Source organism: Artemia sp. Qi Xiang Cuo, unplaced genomic scaffold, assembly GCF_049724085.1.
Source record: "Artemia sp. Qi Xiang Cuo unplaced genomic scaffold, ASM4972408v1 HiC_scaffold_23, whole genome shotgun sequence".
Lineage (NCBI taxonomy): Eukaryota > Metazoa > Arthropoda > Branchiopoda > Anostraca > Artemiidae > Artemia > Artemia sp. Qi Xiang Cuo.
Window position 1 is genome coordinate 1,252,506 of NW_028297432.1, and position 18,729 is coordinate 1,271,234.

At 47.8% G+C, this 18,729-nt stretch overlaps 1 non-coding gene across 1 annotated transcript; it reads right to left on the minus strand.

Annotated features, from left to right (window-relative positions):
• Positions 1–6,549: 6,549 nt before the first annotated feature.
• LOC148938946 (small nucleolar RNA SNORA17) lies at positions 6,550–6,676 on the minus strand. The gene has a single exon (XR_016143591.1). It is a non-coding gene; the product is annotated as a small nucleolar RNA SNORA17 (small nucleolar RNA).
• Between the last annotated feature and the right edge of the window lie 12,053 nt (positions 6,677–18,729).

Here is an 18,729-nt window from a genome sequence, read left to right on the forward strand (position 1 = left end):
GACGACACAGAGACGACACAGAGTCAACACAGAGACGACAGAGAGACGACACAGAGTCATCTTTGTGTCGTCTCTGTCTCTGTGTCATTTTTGTGTCTTCTCTGCGTCTGTGTCGCCTCTGTGTCACATCTGTGTCTTGGTCATGTCTGTGTCCGTATTTTCTCGGTGTCGTCTATTAATAGTCATCTCTTGGCTGTCGTTTTTCCCTCTATTGTCAGGCACTTGGTCGTTTCTTTGTCGTCTCTCTTGGCAGTATCTTTGTCGTCTCTCTGTGTCGGCTCTGTGTCGACTCAGAGACGACAAAGAGACGACACAGATTCGTCTCTTTGTCGTCTCTGTGTCTGTGTGGTCGCTGTTTCGTGTCTGTGTCGTCTCTTTTTCGTCGTCTCTGTGTCGTCTCTTTGCCGTCTCTGTGCCGTCTCTGTGTCGTCTCTGTGTCGTAACTCTGTGTTGTCTCTGTGTCGACACAGAAACGACACAGAGACGACACAGAGTCGTCTCTGTGTCAGTGTAGTCTCTGTGTAGTCTATGTGCAGTCTATGTGTCGTATAAGTGTAGTCGTCTCTGCGTCGTCTCTTTGTCAACTCTGTGCCGTCTCTGTGTCATCTCTTTGTCGTCTTGGTGTCATCTCTGTGTCGTCTCTGTTTGTATTCTCTGTTTTGACACAGTGTCGTCAACTAGGACAAAATGATTACGCCCATTTTCGTCTGGGTGTCTGGGTCGTCTCTTTGTCTTCTCTCTGTCTCGTCTCTGTGTCTTTGTCGTCTCTGTGTCGTGTCTGTGTCGTCTCTATGTCGTCGTGTATTTGTCGTGTATGTTTCGTCTCTGTGTCGTCGTCTCTGTGCCGTCTATGTGCCGTCTCTGTGTCTTATGTGTGTCGTCTCTGTGTGTCGTCTCTGTGTCTTAGTAGTGTCTGTTTAATCTGTGTGTCTTCTCTATGTGTTCGTCTCTGTGTCGTCTCTGTGTCGTCTCTGTGTCGTCGTCTCTGTGTCGTCTCTGTGTCGTCTCTGTGTCGTCTCTGTGTCGTCTCTCTGTATCGTCTCTGTGTCGAGACACAGAGACGCAGAGACGACACAGAGACGACACAGAGTCAACACAGAGACGACAGAGAGACGACACAGAGTCATCTCTGTGCCCTCTCTCTGTGCCGTGTCGTCTTTGTGTCGTCTTTTTGTCGTCTCTCTGTGTCATCTGTGTGTCGTCTCTGTGTCTGTGTAATCTCTGTTTCATCTATGTGTGGTATTAGCGGTGTCGTCTCTGTGCAGTGGCTGGGTCGTCTCGGTTTAGTAGATGATCCGCCTATGTTTAGTCGATGTGTATGCTATCTGGGTACACTCGTTTGCAAAAAAAAGACAACCCAGAGATGAAACAGAGTCGTCTCTGTGTCGGCTCTGTGTAGGTTTCGTCTCTGTGGCGTCTCTGTGTCGTTTATGTGTCGTCGTCTCTGTGCTCTGTGCCGTCTCTATGTCGTATCTGTTTCGTATCTGTGTCATCTCTGGGTGTTGTAGCTGTATCCAAGAACAAACTACACAGATACGTGAAACAGTCGTCTATTCGGCTGTGGCGGGAAGTTCTAGGCTCTGTGTCGTCTCTGGGTGGTCGTCTGTGCCTCGTGTCTGTGTCTACTCTTTGCCGGCTCTGTGTCGTCTCTTTGTCGTCTCTGTGTCGTCTCTGTTTCGTCTCTCTTTGTCGTCTCTGTGTCGACACAGAGACGACACTGAGTCGTCCCTGTGTCGTGTCGTTTTCGTCAATGTGTCGTAGAATATGACTAGAATATTATCCGAATATTTGAGGTGTATGTATCTTGTATGTGTAGTGTGTGTGTCGTCTCTGTGTAGTCTCTGTGTCGTCTCTATGTCTTCTCTGTGACTTCTCTGTTTCGTCTCTGTGACGTCTCTGAGACGACACAGAGTCGTCTCTGTGTCGTCTCTGTGTCTCTGTCGTCTCTGTTTCGACATATAGACAACGACCACTAGACACTGTTTCTTGGTCTTGGGTGGCTTTTTCAACGGCTCTGTTTCTTCGACTCCACTCGACTGGGTGGCATATCGGTGTCGTCACCTTGTCGAAAACGTGTCGGCTCAGTTCCGTGTCTGTTTCTTCGCTGTGTCGGCGCAGGCTCGGGGCGGTGTCTGTGTCGTCTCGGCGTCGTGATGGTGTCATCGCTCGGGGTCTTCGCGGGGTCGATGTCGTCTGGTTGTCGTCTCTTGTTCATCGCTCTTGCTGCGGATCTTCCTGATCGCTGTACAGACTTTTTGTCGTCGTCTCGGGTTAGGCTCGGAGCCGTCGGTGTGCCGTCGATGTATACTCTCTGTGTGGTCTCTTTTTCTTCTAACTGTTTCATATCTTTGTCAAAGAGACGAGACAGAGACGACACAGAGACGACACAGAGACGACACAGAGTCAACACAGAGACGACAGAGAGACGACACAGAGTCATCTCTGTGTCGTCTCTGTGTCTGTGTCGTCTCTGTGTCTGTGTCGTTTCTGTGTCATCTCTGTGTCTGTGTCGTCTCTGTGTCGTTTCTGTGTCGTCGTCTCTGTGTCGTCTCTGTGTCGTCTGTGTGTCTGTGTCGTCTTTGTGTCGTCTCTGTGTCGTCTCTGTGTCGTCTGTGTTGGGTCTCTCTGTGTCGTCTCTGTGTCCACAAATCGAAGACACAAAGACGACACAGAGTCGTCTCTTTGTCGTCTCTGTGTCGTCGTCTCTGTGTCGTCTCTTTGCCGTCTCTGTGCCGTCTCTGTGTCGTCTCTGTGTCGTCTCGCTGTGTTGTCTCTGTGTCGACACAGAAACGACACAGAGACGACACTGAGTCGTGTCTGCGTCTGTGTCGTCTCTGTGTCGTCTATGTGTCGTATCTGTGTCGTCGTCTCGGCGTCGTCTCTTTGTCAACTCTGTGCCGTCTCTGTGTCGTCTCTGTGTCGTCTCTGTGTCGTCTCTGTTTCGTCTCTCTTTGTCGTCTCTGTGTCGACACTGAGTCGACACTGAGTCGTCCCTGTGTCGTCTCTGTGTCATCGCTGTGTCGTCTCTCTGTGTCGTCTCGGTGTTTATGTCGTCTCTGGTTCGTGTTTTTGTCGTCTCTATGTCGTCGTCTCGGTGTCGTCTCTTTGTCATCTCTTTGTCGTCGTCTATTTGTCGTCTCTTTTTCGTCGCTGTGTTATATCTGTGTCGACGAACGGTCGTCTCTCTGTGTCGTATCAGTGTATTTGAAGTCTCTTTGTAATCGCTTTTTCGTCTCTATGTCGTTGTGTCTGTGTTGTCTCTGTGTCGTCTCTGTGTCTTCGTCTCTGTCTCGTCTCTTAGCCGTCTATGTGTCGTCTCTTTGTCGTGTCGGTGTTGTATAACATTTTAGGCTATGTGTTGAAACATAGTCGACCCAAAGAAGACACAGAGACGACACAGAGACGACACAGAGTCGACACAGAGACGACAGAGAGACGACACAGAGTCATCTCTGTGTCGTCTCTGTGTCTGTGTCGTCTTTTTGTCATCTCTGTGTCTGTGTCGTCTCTGTGTCGTCTCTGTGTATGGGTCGTCTCTGTGTCGTCTATGTATCGTCTTGAATGTGTAATGTCGGGGCAGTCTCTGGTTGGTCGGTGTTGTTTCTTGATGTGTTGTGTTTTTCGTCTCGGGGTCTATTCTCTGTGTCGTCTCGTTGTCGACACAGATACGACACAGAGTTGTCGCTTTTTCGTCTCTGTGTATCTGTTGTCTCTGTGTTGTCTCTGTGTCGTCTCTGTGTCGTCGTCTCTGTGTCGTCTCTTTGTCGTCTCTGTGCCGTCTCTGTGTCGTCTCTGTGTCGTCTCTCTGTGTTGTCTCTGTGTCGACACAGAAACGACACAGAGTCGTCTCTGCGTCTGTGTCGTCTCTGTGTCGTCTCTGTGTCGTCTATGTGTCGTATCTGTGTCGTCGTCTCTGCGTCGTCTCTTTGTCAACTCTGTGCCGTCTCTGTGTCGTCTCTTTGTCGTCTCTGTGTCGTCTCTGTGTCGTCTCTGTGTGTAGTCTATGTGTAGACACAGAGAAGACACAGAGAAGAAACAGAGTCGTCCCTGTGTCGTCTCTGTCTCATCTCGGGGTCGTCTCGGGGTCGTCGTCTATGTGTCATCTCTGGGTCGTCTCTGGGACGTTTCGGTGTCTCCTCGGGGGCCTCTCGGTGTCGTCTCTGTGGCGTCTCTTTGTCGTCTCTGTGACGTCGCTGGGTCGTCTCGTTGTCGTCTCTGTGTCGACACTGTGTCGTCTCTGTGTCGTCTCTGTGTCGTCTCAGAGACGTCTCAGTGTCGTCTTTGTGTCTGTGTCGACAAAGAGACGACACAGAGACGACTCTGTGTCGTCTCTGTGACGTCTCTGTGTCGTCTCTGTGTCTGTGTCGACACAGAGACGACACAGAGACGACTCTGTTTCGTCTCTGTGTCGTCTCTGTGTCTCTGTCGTCTCTGTTTCGTCACAGAGATGACGACACAGAGACACAGTTTCTTTGTCGTCTGTGTCTGTGTCAGAGTCTCGGGTTAGTCGCCGACAGATGACACGGTGTTATCGCGGGGTAGTCTCCTATACGACACTTTGTTGGCGGGGTGTCATAGCTGTTTCGTCGAGGTGCCGGATAGGTGTCGTGGCTGGTTCTGCGAGGTGTCGTGACATGGTCGGCACAGAGTCGGCGCGGTGTCGTCTCTGTGTCTGTCTCGTCTCTGTGTCATCTCTGTGTCGTCTGTGTATCGTCTCTCTGTGTCGTCTCTGTGTCTATGTCGTCTCTGTGTCGTCTCTGTGTCGTCTCTGTGTCGTCGTGTCTGTTTCGTCTCTGTGTCGTTGTCTGTGTGTGGTCGTCTCTGTGTGGTCTCTGTATCGTCTCTCTGCCATCTGTGTGTCGTCTCTGTGTTGTCTCTGTGTCGTCTCTGTGTCTTCTCTCTGTGTCGTCTCTGTGGCGACAAAGAGACGACACAGAGAAGAACAAGAGTCGTGTCTGTGTCGTCTCTGTGTCTTTGTCGTCTCTGTGTCGTCTCTGTGTCGTCTCTGTTTCGTCTCTGTGCCATCTCTGTCTCGTCTCTGTGTTGTCTCTGTGTCGTCTCACAGAGACGACAAAGAGACACAGAAACGACACAGAGACGACACAAAGACGACACAGAGACACAGAGACGACAAAGAGACGACTCTGTGTCGTCTCTGTGTCTCGACGTCTGTTTCGTCTCTGTGTCATCTCTGTGTCGTCTCTGTGTCGTGTCTTTTGCGTCTCTGTGTCGTCTGTGTGTCGTCTCTGTGTCGTCTCACAGAGACGACAAAGAGACACAGAAACGACACAGAGATGACACAAAGACGATACAGAGACACAGAGACGACACAGAGACGACACAAAGACGACACAGAGACGACTCTGTGTCGTCTCTCTGTCGTCTCTGTGTCGACTCTGTGTCGCCTCTGTGACGTGTCTGTGTAGTCTCTGTGTTGCGTCTGTGTCGTCTCTTCGCCGTCTCTGTGTCTTCGTCTGGGTGTCGTCTTTTTGCCGACTCTGTGTCGTCTAGGTTTCTTCTCGTTTCCGTCTCTGTGTCGTCTCGGTGTCGTCTCTTTGTCGTCTCGGTGTCGTCTCTTTGTCTTATCCGGGTATTTGTCACGTAAGTGACGTGTTTGTTCCGAATCAGTTACGTATCAGTGCCGTATGTGTGTCAACACAAAGACGTCACAGTGTCGTCTCAGTGTCGTCTCTGTGTCTTTGTCGTCTCTGTGTTGTCTTTGTGTCGTCTCTGTGTCTGTGTCGTCTCTGTGTCGTCGTCTCTGTGTCGTCTCTGGCTCGTCTCTGTGCCATCTCTGTGTCGTCTCTGTGTCGTCTCTTTGTCGTCTCTGTGTCGTCTCTGTGTCTCGACGTCTGTGTCGTCTCTGTGTCGTGTCTGTGTCGTCTTTGTGTCGTCTCTTTGTCGTCTCTGTGTCGTCTCTGTGTCGTCTTTGTGTCGTCTCTGTTTCGTCTCACAGAGACGACACAGAGAAACAGAGACGACACAGAGACGACACAAAGACGACACAGAGACACAGAGATGACACAGAGACGGCACAAAGACGACACTTAGACAACTCTGTGTCTTCTCTCTGTCGTCTCTGTGTCGTCTCTGTGTCGTATCTGTGTCGTCTTTGTGTCGTCTCTGTTCCGTCTGTGGGGGCAGTAGTTGTCGCGTCTGTGTCTACTATGTGTCGTTTCTGTGTCGAATCAGATTCTACTCGTATTAGAGTCAGATTCGATTCTTTTTCGTCAAACTGTGGTTTATTTGTCTTATATGTGTAGTATCAGTATCATATATTTTTCTTCTATGTGTCTTATCTGTGTCGACTATGTGTCGTCTATGTTTCGTCTCTGTGTCGTATATGTGTCGTCTCTGTGTCGTCTCTGTGTCGTCTCTGTGTCGTCTCTGTATCGTCTCTGTGTCGACTCTGTGTCGACTCTGTGTCGTCTCTGTGACGTCTCTGTGACTTCTCTGTGTCGTCTTTGTGTCGTTTCTGTGTCGTCTCTGTCTCGTATCTGTGTCGTCTCTGTGTCGTCACAGAGACGACACAGAGACGACACAGAGTCAACACAGAGACGACAGAGAGACGACACAGAGTCGTCTCTGTGTCGTCTTTGTGTCGTCTCTGTGTCGTCTCTGTGTCTCGACATAGATACGACACAGACGACACAGATACTACATCGAGACGAAAAATAGAAGAGACATCGACGGAACAGAGACTACACCTCGTAGACAAAGAGACGACGACAACGACACGACACAGAGACGAAGAAGACCCCAAGAAGGAAACAAGACGACACTCTGTCATCTCTGTGTCGTCTCTGTGTCGTCTCTGTGTCGACACAGAGACGACACAGAGAGACGACACAGAGAAGAAACAGAGACGACACAGAGACGACACAGAGAAGGCCAAGAGACGATAAGGAGACGAAACAGAGACGACACAGAGACGACACAGACACAGAGACGACACAGACACAGAGACGACACAAAGACGACACTGTGTTGTCTCTGTGTCGTCGCTGTGTCGTCTCTTTGAAGACCCAGAGACGAGACACAGAGACGACATAAAGATGAAACATAGACGACACAGAGAAGGAAATCACTTAGAACCATGGGATAGTATTTTCATCGTATTTTGCGTATCTTCGTTAGAAAAAACACTGAAAAGCCATATGAAGAGCTTTATTTGTGAGTTTTTAAATAAAAATTCCTTTTTTTCTCCAATCTGTAAAATCCCTCATTTACTGATATAAATTAAAATCATGGGAAAGTAGTTTCATCGTATTTTGCTTATTTTCGTTGGAAAATACAATGAAAAGCAATAATAATAGCTATATGTCTGAGTTGTCCACTGACAATCCAATTTTTTTAGATAAGAATTGAGATCCCGAATTGAAGGGAGTTCATTTATCCCTCCCTAATTGACCTCCCTAATGATTCTAATGAATTAGAATCATGGGAACGTATTTTCATCGTATTTAGCGTATTTTCGTAGGAAAACACACGGAAAAGCCATATTAAGAGCTATATTTGTGAGTTTTGCACTGAGAATTCCATTTTTTGAGCTAAGCTATAACCTCCCGAATTGAATGATATGAATGAGAATCTTGGGAACGTATTTTCGATATATTTTTAGTATTTTCGTTGAAAAAAACACGGAAAAGAAATATTATTAGATCATTTTGAGAGTAAGTATATGAAACGTACAGTTTAATAGACAAGCCTTCACCTCCCTAATTAAAGGGATGTCAATTATACCTCCCTAATTGACCTACGTAACGATTCTTATGAATTAGAATCATGTAAACTTATTTTAATCATATTTTGCGCATTTTCGTGGGAAAAAACGCTGAAAAGCCATGTTAAGAGTTATATATGTGAGTTTTTCACTGACAATTTAATTTCTTTATCCAAGCCTCAACCTCCATAATTGAAGGATATGAATTAGAATCATGGGAACGTATTTTCATCGTATTTTGCGTATTTAGTTGGAAAAAACACCGAAAAGCCATATTAAGAGCTATATTTGCGAGTTTTTCACTGACAATTCCATTTTTTTAGCCAAGCCTTGACCTCCCTAATTGAAGTATATGAAATAGAATCATGGTATTGTATTTTCATCGTATTTTGCGTCTTTTAGTTTGAAAACATACTTAAAAGCCATATTAAGAGCTTCATTTGTGAGATTTTCAATGACAATTCCACTTGTTTAGCCAAGCCTTGACCTCAGTAAGTGATGGGAGGTCTATAATACCACCCTAATTGGCCTCCATATTCAGTATTATGACTTAGAATCATGGGAACGTATTTTCATCGTATGTTGCGTATTTTAGTTCGAAAACACACTGAAAAGCCATATAAAGAGCTATATTTGTGAGTTTTTCACTGAGAATTCAATTTTTTTCGCCAAGCCTTTAACTCCCTAATTGAAGGATATGAATTAGAACCATGGGAAAGTATTTTCATCGTATTTTGCGAATTTTAGTTGTAAAAAACACTGAAAAGCTATATTAAGAGCTATATGTCTTAGTGTTTCACTGATAATTCCATTTGTTCAGCCAAGACTTCACCTTCCTAACTGAAGGAAATGAATTCGAATCATGTGAACTTATGTTAATAGTATTTTTAGTCTTTTAGTAATAAATAACACTTAAAATAAATAAAAATATCTATATTTGTGAGTTTTTCACTAACAATTCCATTTTTTGCCAAGCCTTGACCAACCCTAATTGAATGATATGAATTAGAACAATGGTAACGTATTTTAATAGTATTTTGCGTATTTTCGTTTGAAAAAACAACGATAAGCAATATATAGATATAAATTTGTTAGTTGTTCACTGAAAATAAAAGTTTTTTAGCCAGGACATGTCAATCATCATAGAAGTATATAACTAAGAATCATTTTGCTGTATATTTATATTCGTTTACGACTTTTAGTACGAATACCTAGTTAAAAGACCTATAAATATATATATCGGTTATTAGTTATATTTCACTCCAATTTTTTTAGCCAAGCATTGTCATCACTCCTTGTATGATATGAGTGTGAACCATGGAACGGATTTTTATTCTTATTTTGATTTATTTATTTCGAAAACACACTGAACATTCCTATTTATATCTATATTTGGATTTTTTTCAATGTTAATTACATTTTTTTTCGCAAATCATTTACCTCCCTAATTGAAATATATGATAAAGTGTAAAGAGACATTTTATCCATATTATTTTGCGAATTTTCGTAGGAAAATACACTGACAAGCCATATTCATTGAGACTATATGGAGTTTTTCAAAGAACAGTCATAATTTTTATCAAAGCCTTGAAATAACTCATTATAGTAAATGAATTAGAATCATGGGAACGTATTTTTATCAAAACTTGCGTCTATCCGTTTGAAAACACACTGAAAAGACAGATTAAGAGCCATCTTTGTGAGTTTTTTACTGAAAATTCCTTTTTTTCGCCAAGCCTTGACCTCCCTACGTGAATGATATTAATTAGAATCATGGGAACGTATATTAATCGCTTTTTGATTCTTTTCGTTGGAAAAAACAATGAAAAGACAGATTAATATCTATATTTGTCAGTTTTTATCTGAGAATTCAATTTTTTTTAGCAACGCATAGACCACCCTAATGTATAGGAGGTAAATATGAGCACCATATTTTACAGACCTATCTATTCTAATGAATTAGAGTCATAGAGACGTATTTCCATTTTCTTATGCGTATTTAGTTGGAAAACACACTGAAAAGAAATAGTTAGATTGATATCTGTGAGTTTTTCACTGAGAATTTCATTTTTTTATCCAAACCATAAACTTCCTCCTTGAATTATATGCATGATAATCGGGGGACCGTGCTTTCGTCGTCTTTTGTATATTTTCGTTGGAAAAAACATTGAAAAGCCACATTAAGAGCGATAGATGTGAGAGTTTCAATGACAATTCAATTTGTGTATCCACGCCTTGACCTCCTGACGGTAAGGCATGTCGAATACCACGCCCGCTATGAACTCTGTAATGATTATATTGAATTAGATTCAGGAGACCGTATAGAACTGGTCTTTGGCGCGGTTTCGTTGTAAATCACTCAGAACAGTCCTATGAAGAGATATAGCTCTCAATTTTTAACTGAGAAGCCAATTTGTCGGGTCACGCCTTCTCCTCACTACTAGAAGAATCTGAAGTATAATCTTGAGAATGTATTTTTATCGTATTTTGCATATTTTCGTTGGAAAACACACTGAAAAGCCATATTAAGAGCTATATTTGTGAGTTTTTCACTGAAAATTCCACTTTTTTCGCCAATAATTCAACTACAGAATTGCAGTTATGTCTTATAGACCTCCCTAATTGTACACCCTATCGTTTCTAAATTAGTAGTATAAGTTATACGTATTTTCATCGGAGTATGCGCAAATTCGTGTTAATTCAAAATTACTTGACCGGGTAAGTGATAGAACTTTGCGTTTTTCACACAGAGACGACACAGAGACGACACAGAGACGACAAAGAGACGAGACCGAGACGACAAAGACAAGACTCTCTGTGTCGTCTCTGTGACACAAAGACGACACAGAAACGACACAGACACCGAGACGACACAGAGACGACTCTGTGTCGTCTCTGTGTCGTCTCTGTGTCAACACAGAAACGACACAGAGAGAAGACACAGAGATGACACAGAGACGACACAGAGACGGCACAGAGACTACACAGAGATGACACAGAGACGACAACACAGAGACGACACAGAGACGACACAGACACGAAACAGAGACGACACAGAGACGACTCTGTGTCGTCTCTGTGACACAGAGACGACCCCGACCCCGAGACGACACCGACACAGAGACGACACAGACACAGAGACGACACAGACACGACTCTGTGTCAAAGAGAGACGACACACAGAGACGACAGAGAGAAGACACACAGACGCCACATAGAATGCAAAGACAAGCCACCGAAACTACTCCGCCACTACTACCCCTAGACGAAACCGACAAGACCCAGACAAAGAGACGACAACGACACCCACAAGACACAACGAATACACAGTGTCGTCTCTGTGTCGACACAGAGACGACACAGAGAGAAGACACATAGACTACCCAGAGACGCCACCTAGACGACATAGAGACGACAAAGAGATGGCACAGAGACGACACCGAGATGACACAGACCCGAAACAGAGACGACACAGAGAGACCAAACAGAGACGACAAAGAGACGACACAGAGACTCAACAGAGCCGGCACAGAGACGCCACATCGACGACCCCGAGACGACGACCACGCCCCCACAACGCCAAGCCAACGCGCCCGAGCCGCAACCCCCCAGCCAAACAGCCGCCAACGACACCGTGACCAAAAAGACATGTATCTGTTGTGTCTCTGTGTTGACACAGAGACGACACACAGAGAAGACACAGAGACGACACAGAGAAGACACAGAGACGGCACAGAGACGACACAGAGAGGACACAGAGACGACGACCCCGAGACGACACAGAGACGACACAGAGAGAACACAGAGAGACGACACAGAGACGACACAGAGACGACACAGAGACGACACAGAGACGACACAGAGAGGACACAGAGACGACGACACAGAGACGACATAAAGACGACACAGAGACTACACAGATACGACACAGACCCAGAGACTACACATACACAGAGACGACAACAAGACGACTATCTGTGTCTTCTATGTGTCGTATCTGTGACACAGTGACGACACAGAGACGGCATAAAGACGACACAGAGACGACACAGAGACGAAACAGAAACGACGCCCCCAACACAACCCATGGTCTAAAAAGACATTCCACAAAGACGACATGGAAACTGAGAAGAGAAGGAGTCGACTCAGCGACAACAAAGAGACATAGACGACTCTGAGACGTCTCTGAGACGTCTCTGTGTGGACACAGAGACCACACAGAGAGACGACACACACATGACACAGAGACGACACAGCGACGACACAGAGATGGCACAGAGACGACCACTCGGAGAAGACACAGAGACCAAAAACAGACGACACAGAAACAGAGACCAAACCGAGACAGAGACGACAAAGACCCTGACCCGCCACATAGACGACACAGAGACGACACAGAGACGAAACAGAGACGACACAGACACAGAGACGACACAGAGACGACTCTCTGTGTCGTCTCTGTGACACATAGACGACACAGAGACAACACAGACACAGAGACGACACAGAGACGACTCTGTGTCGTCTCTGTGTCATCTCTGTGTCGTCTCTGTGTCGTTTCTGTGTAGACACAGAGACGAGACTGAGTGACCAAACAGAGCCGCCCCAGACACAGAGATGAGAAATACCAAGAGACGACACAGAGACCACAATGAGAAGACGACACAGAGAATACACCTAGACTAAACCGATACTTAACAGACACAGAGACGAGACAGAGGAAACAACGACAAAGAGGAAACAACGACACGACACCGAGACGACACAGATATGTCTAATAGAATACACCGATACGGAACATAGACGACGACACAGAGACGACATACAGACGACAAAAAGACGGCACAGAGACGACACAGAGACGAAACAGACACAGAGACGACACAGAGACAGAGACGACACAGACACAGAGACTCTGTGTCGTCTCTGTGACAAAGAGACAACACAGAGACGATACAGACACAGAGACGACACAGAGACGACTCGCTGTCATCTCTGTGTCGTCTCCGTTTCGTCTCTGTGTCGAAACAGAGACCAAACAGAGAGACCACACAGTGAGACGACACAGAGACGACACATAGATGACTCAGAGACGCCACAGAGACGACACAGAGACGACACAGAGGCGACACAGAGAATACATAGAAACAGAGACGACACAGACAAAGAGACGACACAGAGACGACACAGACACACAGACGACACAGAGAAGACACAGAGACGACACAGAGACGACACATAGACGACACAGAGACGACACAGACACAGAGACGACACAGAGACGACTCTCTGTGTCGTCTCTGTGACACTGAGACGACACAGATACGACACAGACACAGAGACGACACAGAGACGACTCTGTGTCGTCTCTGTGTCATCTCTGTGTCGTCTCCGTGTCTTATCTGTGTAGACAAAGAGATAATACAGTGAGACGACTGCGTCACTAAAGAAACACCACATAGCGACAAAACATCGCCCGCACGAAGCCGACAACGCGACGACACCTAGACGACGACAACGAGTCGAAAAAGAGACGAATACGACTCGACACAGACACAGAGTCGACACAGAGACGACACAGAGACGACACAGAGACAACCACGCGACGACCCAGTGATGACCCAGAGATGACACAGAGACGGCACAGAGACGACACAGAGACGATGACACAGAGACGACACAGAGACGCCAACGAGACGGCACAGAGACGACACCGAGACGACCCCGAGACGACACAGACACAGAGACGACACAGACACAGAGACGACACAGACACAGAGACTCTGTGTCGTCTCTGTGACAAAGAGACAACACAGAGACGATACAGACACAGAGACGACACAGAGACGACTCGCTATCATCTCTGTGTCGTCTCCGTGTCGTCTCTGTGTCGACACAGAGACAACACAGAGAGACGACACAGAGAGACGACACAGAGACGACACATAGACGACTCAGAGACGACACAGAGACGGCAATAAGATGGCACAGAGACGACACAGAGACGACCCCGACACAGAGACGCCACAGACACCGAGCCGACCCAGAGACGACAACGACACAGAGACGACACACAGATGGCACCGAGACCACACCCATACGACACACCGACGACACAGACATGACACAGAGACGACGACACAGAGACGACACCGAGACGACACAGACACAGAGACGACACAGAGACGACTCTCCGTGTCGTCTCTGTGTCGTCTCTGTGACACAGAGACGACACAGAGACAACACAGACACAGAGACGACACAGAGACGACTCTGTGTCGTCTCTGTGTCATCTCTGTGTCGTCTCCGTGTCGTGTCTGTGTCGACACAGAGACGACACAGAGAGACGACACAGAGACGACACAGAGACGACACAGAGACGACACAGAGACGGCACAGAGACGACACAGAGATTACACAGAGACGACGACACAGAGACGACACAGAGTCGTCTCTGTTTCGTCTCTGTGTCTGTGTCGTCTCTGTTTCGTCTCTGTGTCTGTGTCGTCTCTGTGTAATCTCTGTTTCGTCGTCTCTGTGTCGTCTCTGTGTCGTCTCTGTGCCGTCTCTGTGTCGTCTCTCTGTGTCGTCTCTGTGTCGACACAGAGACGACACAGAGACGACACAGAGACGACACAGAGACGATACAGAGTCATCTCTGTGTCGTCTCTGGGTCTGTGTCGTGTCTGTGTCGTCTTTGTTTCGTCGTCACTGTTTCTGTGTCGGCTCTGTGTCTTTGTCGTCCCTGTTTAATGTCTGTGTCGTGTTTGTGTAATCTCTGTGTCGTCGTCTCTGTGTCGTCTATGTGTCGGCTCTGTGCCGTCTCTGTGGCGTCTCTGTGTCGTCTCTGTGTCGTCTCTGTGTCGTCTCTCTGTGTAGTCTGAGTGGCATTTATTTGTAGTCTCTGTGTTTAGTCTCTGTGTCGTCTCTGTGTCTTGTTAATCTGTGTGTAGTCTCGGTATCATCGTCTCTGTAACGTCTCTGTGTCGTCTCTGTGCCGTCTCTGTGTCGTCTCTGTGTCGTCTCTCTGTCGGCTCTGTGTCGTCTCTCTGTGTCGTCTGTGTGTCTGTGTCGTCTTGTTGTCGTGTCTGTGTCTGTGTCGTCTCTGTGTCGTCTCTGTGTCGTCTCTGTGTCGTCTCTGTGTCGTTTCTGTGTCGTCTCTCTGTGTCGTCTCTGTGTTGACAAAGCGACGACACACATACAACAAAGAGTCGTCGATGTTTAGGCTCAGTGTCTGTGTGGTGTCTGTGTCGTGTCTGTGTCGTCTCTGTGTCGTCTCTTTGTCGTCGTCTCGTTGTCGCCTCTGTGTCGTCTCGTTGTCGCCTCTGTATCGTCTCTCTGCCGTCTCTGTGGAGTCTCTGTGTCGTCTCTGTGTCATCTCTGTGTCGTCTCTCTGTGTCGTCTCTGTGTCGACACAGAGACGACACAGAGTCGTCTCTGTGTCATCTCTGTGTCTGTGTCGTCTCTGTGTCGTCTCTGTGTCGTCACAGAGACGACATAGAGACGACACAGAGATGACACAGAGACGGCACAGAGACGACACAGAGACGATGACACAGAGACGACACAGACACAGAGACGACACAGAGACTTCACAGAGACGACACAGACACAGAGACGACACAGAGAAGACAAAGAAACGACACAGAGACAAAAAAGAGACGACCCAGAGACGGCACAGAGATGACATAGAGACGGCACAGAGACGACACAGAGACGCCACAGAGACAGAGACGACACAGAGACGACACACAGACGAAACAGAAACAAAGACGACACAGAGACGACACAGAGAGTCGTCTCTGTGTCGTCGCTGTGTCTGGGGCGTCGCTGTGTCGTCTCGGTGTGTCGTCTGGGAGTGGTCTCTGTGACACAGAGACGACACAGAGACGACACAGACACAGAGACGAAACAGAGACGACTCTGTGTCGTCTCTGTGTTGTTTCTGTGTCGTCTCTGTGACAGAGACGACACAGAGACGGCACAGAGTCAACACAGAGACGCCACAGAAAAGACACACAGACGACACAGAGACGAAACAGACACAGAGAAGACACAGAGACGACTCTCTGTGTCGTCTCTGTGACACAGAAACGACACAGAGACGGCACAGAGATGACACAGAGACGACACAGAGACGACTACAAAGACACTACACATAGACGACACAGACACCGAGACGACTCAGAGACGACACAGACACAGAAACGACACACAGACGACACAGAGACTACACAGATACGGCACAGCGACGATACTGAGACGACACAGAGAGATTACACAGAGACGACACCGAGATGAAACAGAGACGAAAAAGACATGACACAGACACAGAGATGACAAATACCAACACACGACAAATATACTTATCATAGAGGTCTCATAGACTAAACAGAGACGACACAGAGAGATGACACAGAAACGGCAGAGAGACGGCACAAATACGACCAACAGACGGTCAAGAGCTGACGACCCAGACACGACACAGAGACAACACAGACACAGAGACGACACAGAGACGACACAGACACAGAGACTGGATACAGACGACACCGAGACGGCACACATACGCCACAGAGACGACACAGAGAAGACACACCGACGACGACACAGAGACGACACAGACACAGAGACGACACAGAGACGACACAGAGACGACAGAGACACAGAGACGACACAGAGAGTCGTCTCTGTTTCGTCTCTGTGTCTGTGTCGTCTCTGTGTAGTCTCTGTGTCGTCGTCTCTGTGTAATCTCTGTGTGACACGGAGACGACACAGAGACGACACAGAGACGGCACAGAAACGACACAGAGACGACGACACAGAGATGACACAGAGACAACACAGAGACGAAACAGACACAGAGACGACACAGAGACGAGATCTACACTGCGAATAAACAGAGACGACACACAGACCACACAGAGACCACACACAGACCACACAGAGACGACACAGAGACAATCGAGAGATGACACAGAGACGACGACACCGAATCGACACCGAGACGACACAGACACAGCGACAACACAGAGACAAGAAAAAGACGAAACAGACATTTAGACTACCCTGAGAATACACACCTTGGCCTAACACACGGCACACAGACGAACCCGAGACGACAAAGATACGACCACACAGAGAAGACCCAGAGACGCAACAGAGACGACACAGAGACAAAAAACACCACGAAACGACAAAGAGACGACACAGAGACGACCCCGACACCGAGACCACACACAGACGACTCTGTGTCGGCTCTGTGTCGACACAGAGATAACACAGATAGACGACACAGAGACGACACAGAGACGACACAGAGACGACACAGAGACGCCACAGAGAGGACACAGAGACGACTCAGAGTAGACGACACAGACACGACACAGAGACGACACAGAAACAGAGACGACACAGAGACGACACAGAGACGACAGAGACTTTGTGTCGACACAGAGACGACACAGAGAGACGACACAGAGACGACACAGAGACGACACAGAGACGACACAGAGACGGCAACGAGAAGACACAGAGCCGACGACACAGAGACCACACAGACACGACACAGACACAGAGACGACACAAAGACGACACAGAGACCACACAGACACAGTGACGACACAGACACGACTCTTTGTCGTCTCTTTGTCTTCTATTTTTCTACAACGAGACTAAACAGAGAGACGACAAACAGACGACACAGAGCAGAACCCCCGAATACAGCGTGCCGGCCATTACACAACTCCGAGTCGACACAGACACGACGAAACACAGACGACACAGACAAGATAACGCCACAGAGGCGACACATAGACGACACTCTGTGTTGTCGCTGAGACACAGAGAAGACACAGAGATGACACAGACACAGAGACGACACAGAGACGACTCTGTGTCGTCTCAGTGTCGTCTCTTTGTCGAACCCCAGTCGCCACCCAGTTCTCCCCACCCGAAGATCCACCCCACACACCGCGACCCCCCACAGAGCGGCCCGCCAACCCCAACAGCACCCACCGAGTCGACGACAAACAGATGACTCAAACCCGACACAGAGACGACACAGACACAGAGACGACACAGAGACGACTTAGGGACGACGAAACAAAGACGACACAGAGACGACACAGAGACGACACAGACACAGAGACGACACAGAGACGATACCGCCACAGAGACGACACAGAGACGACTCTGTGTCGTCTCTGTGTCGTCTCTGCGTCGTCTCTGTGTCGTCTCTGTGTCGACACAGAGACGACACAGAGAGACGACACAGAGACGACACAGAGACGACACAGAGACGACAGAGAGACGGCACAGAGATGACACAGAGATGACTCAGAGACGACGACACAGAGACGACACAGAGACGACACAGACACCGAGACGACACAGAGACGACTCTGTGTCGTCTCTGTGTCGTCTCTGTGTCGACACAGAGACGACACAGAGACAACACAGAGTCGTCTCTGTGTCGTCTCTGTGTCACATAGACGACACAGACACGACACAGAGAGTCGTCTCTGTGTCGTCTCTGTGTCTGTGTCGTCTCTGTGTGCTCTGTGTCGTCTCTGTGTCGTCTCTTTGTCGTCGTCTCGTTGTCGCCTCTGTGTCGTCTCGTTGTCGCCTCTGTGTCGTCTCTCTGCCGTCTCTGTGGCGTCTCTGTGTCGTCTTTGTGTCGTCTCTCTGTGTCGTCTCTGTGTCGACACAGAGACGACACAGAGAAGACACAGAGTCTTCTCTGTGTCGTCTCTGTGTCTGTGTCGTCTCTGTGTCGTCTCAGTGTCGTCACAGAGACGACATAGAGACGACACAGAGACGACACAGAGACGGCACAGAGACGACACAGAGACGACGACACAGAGACGACACAGACACAGAGACGACACAGAGACGACACAGACACAGAGACGACACAGAGACTACACAGTGAAGTCACATACACGTAACACAGAAGAAACAGAGACGACACAGAGACGAAACAGAGACGACACAGAGACGACGAC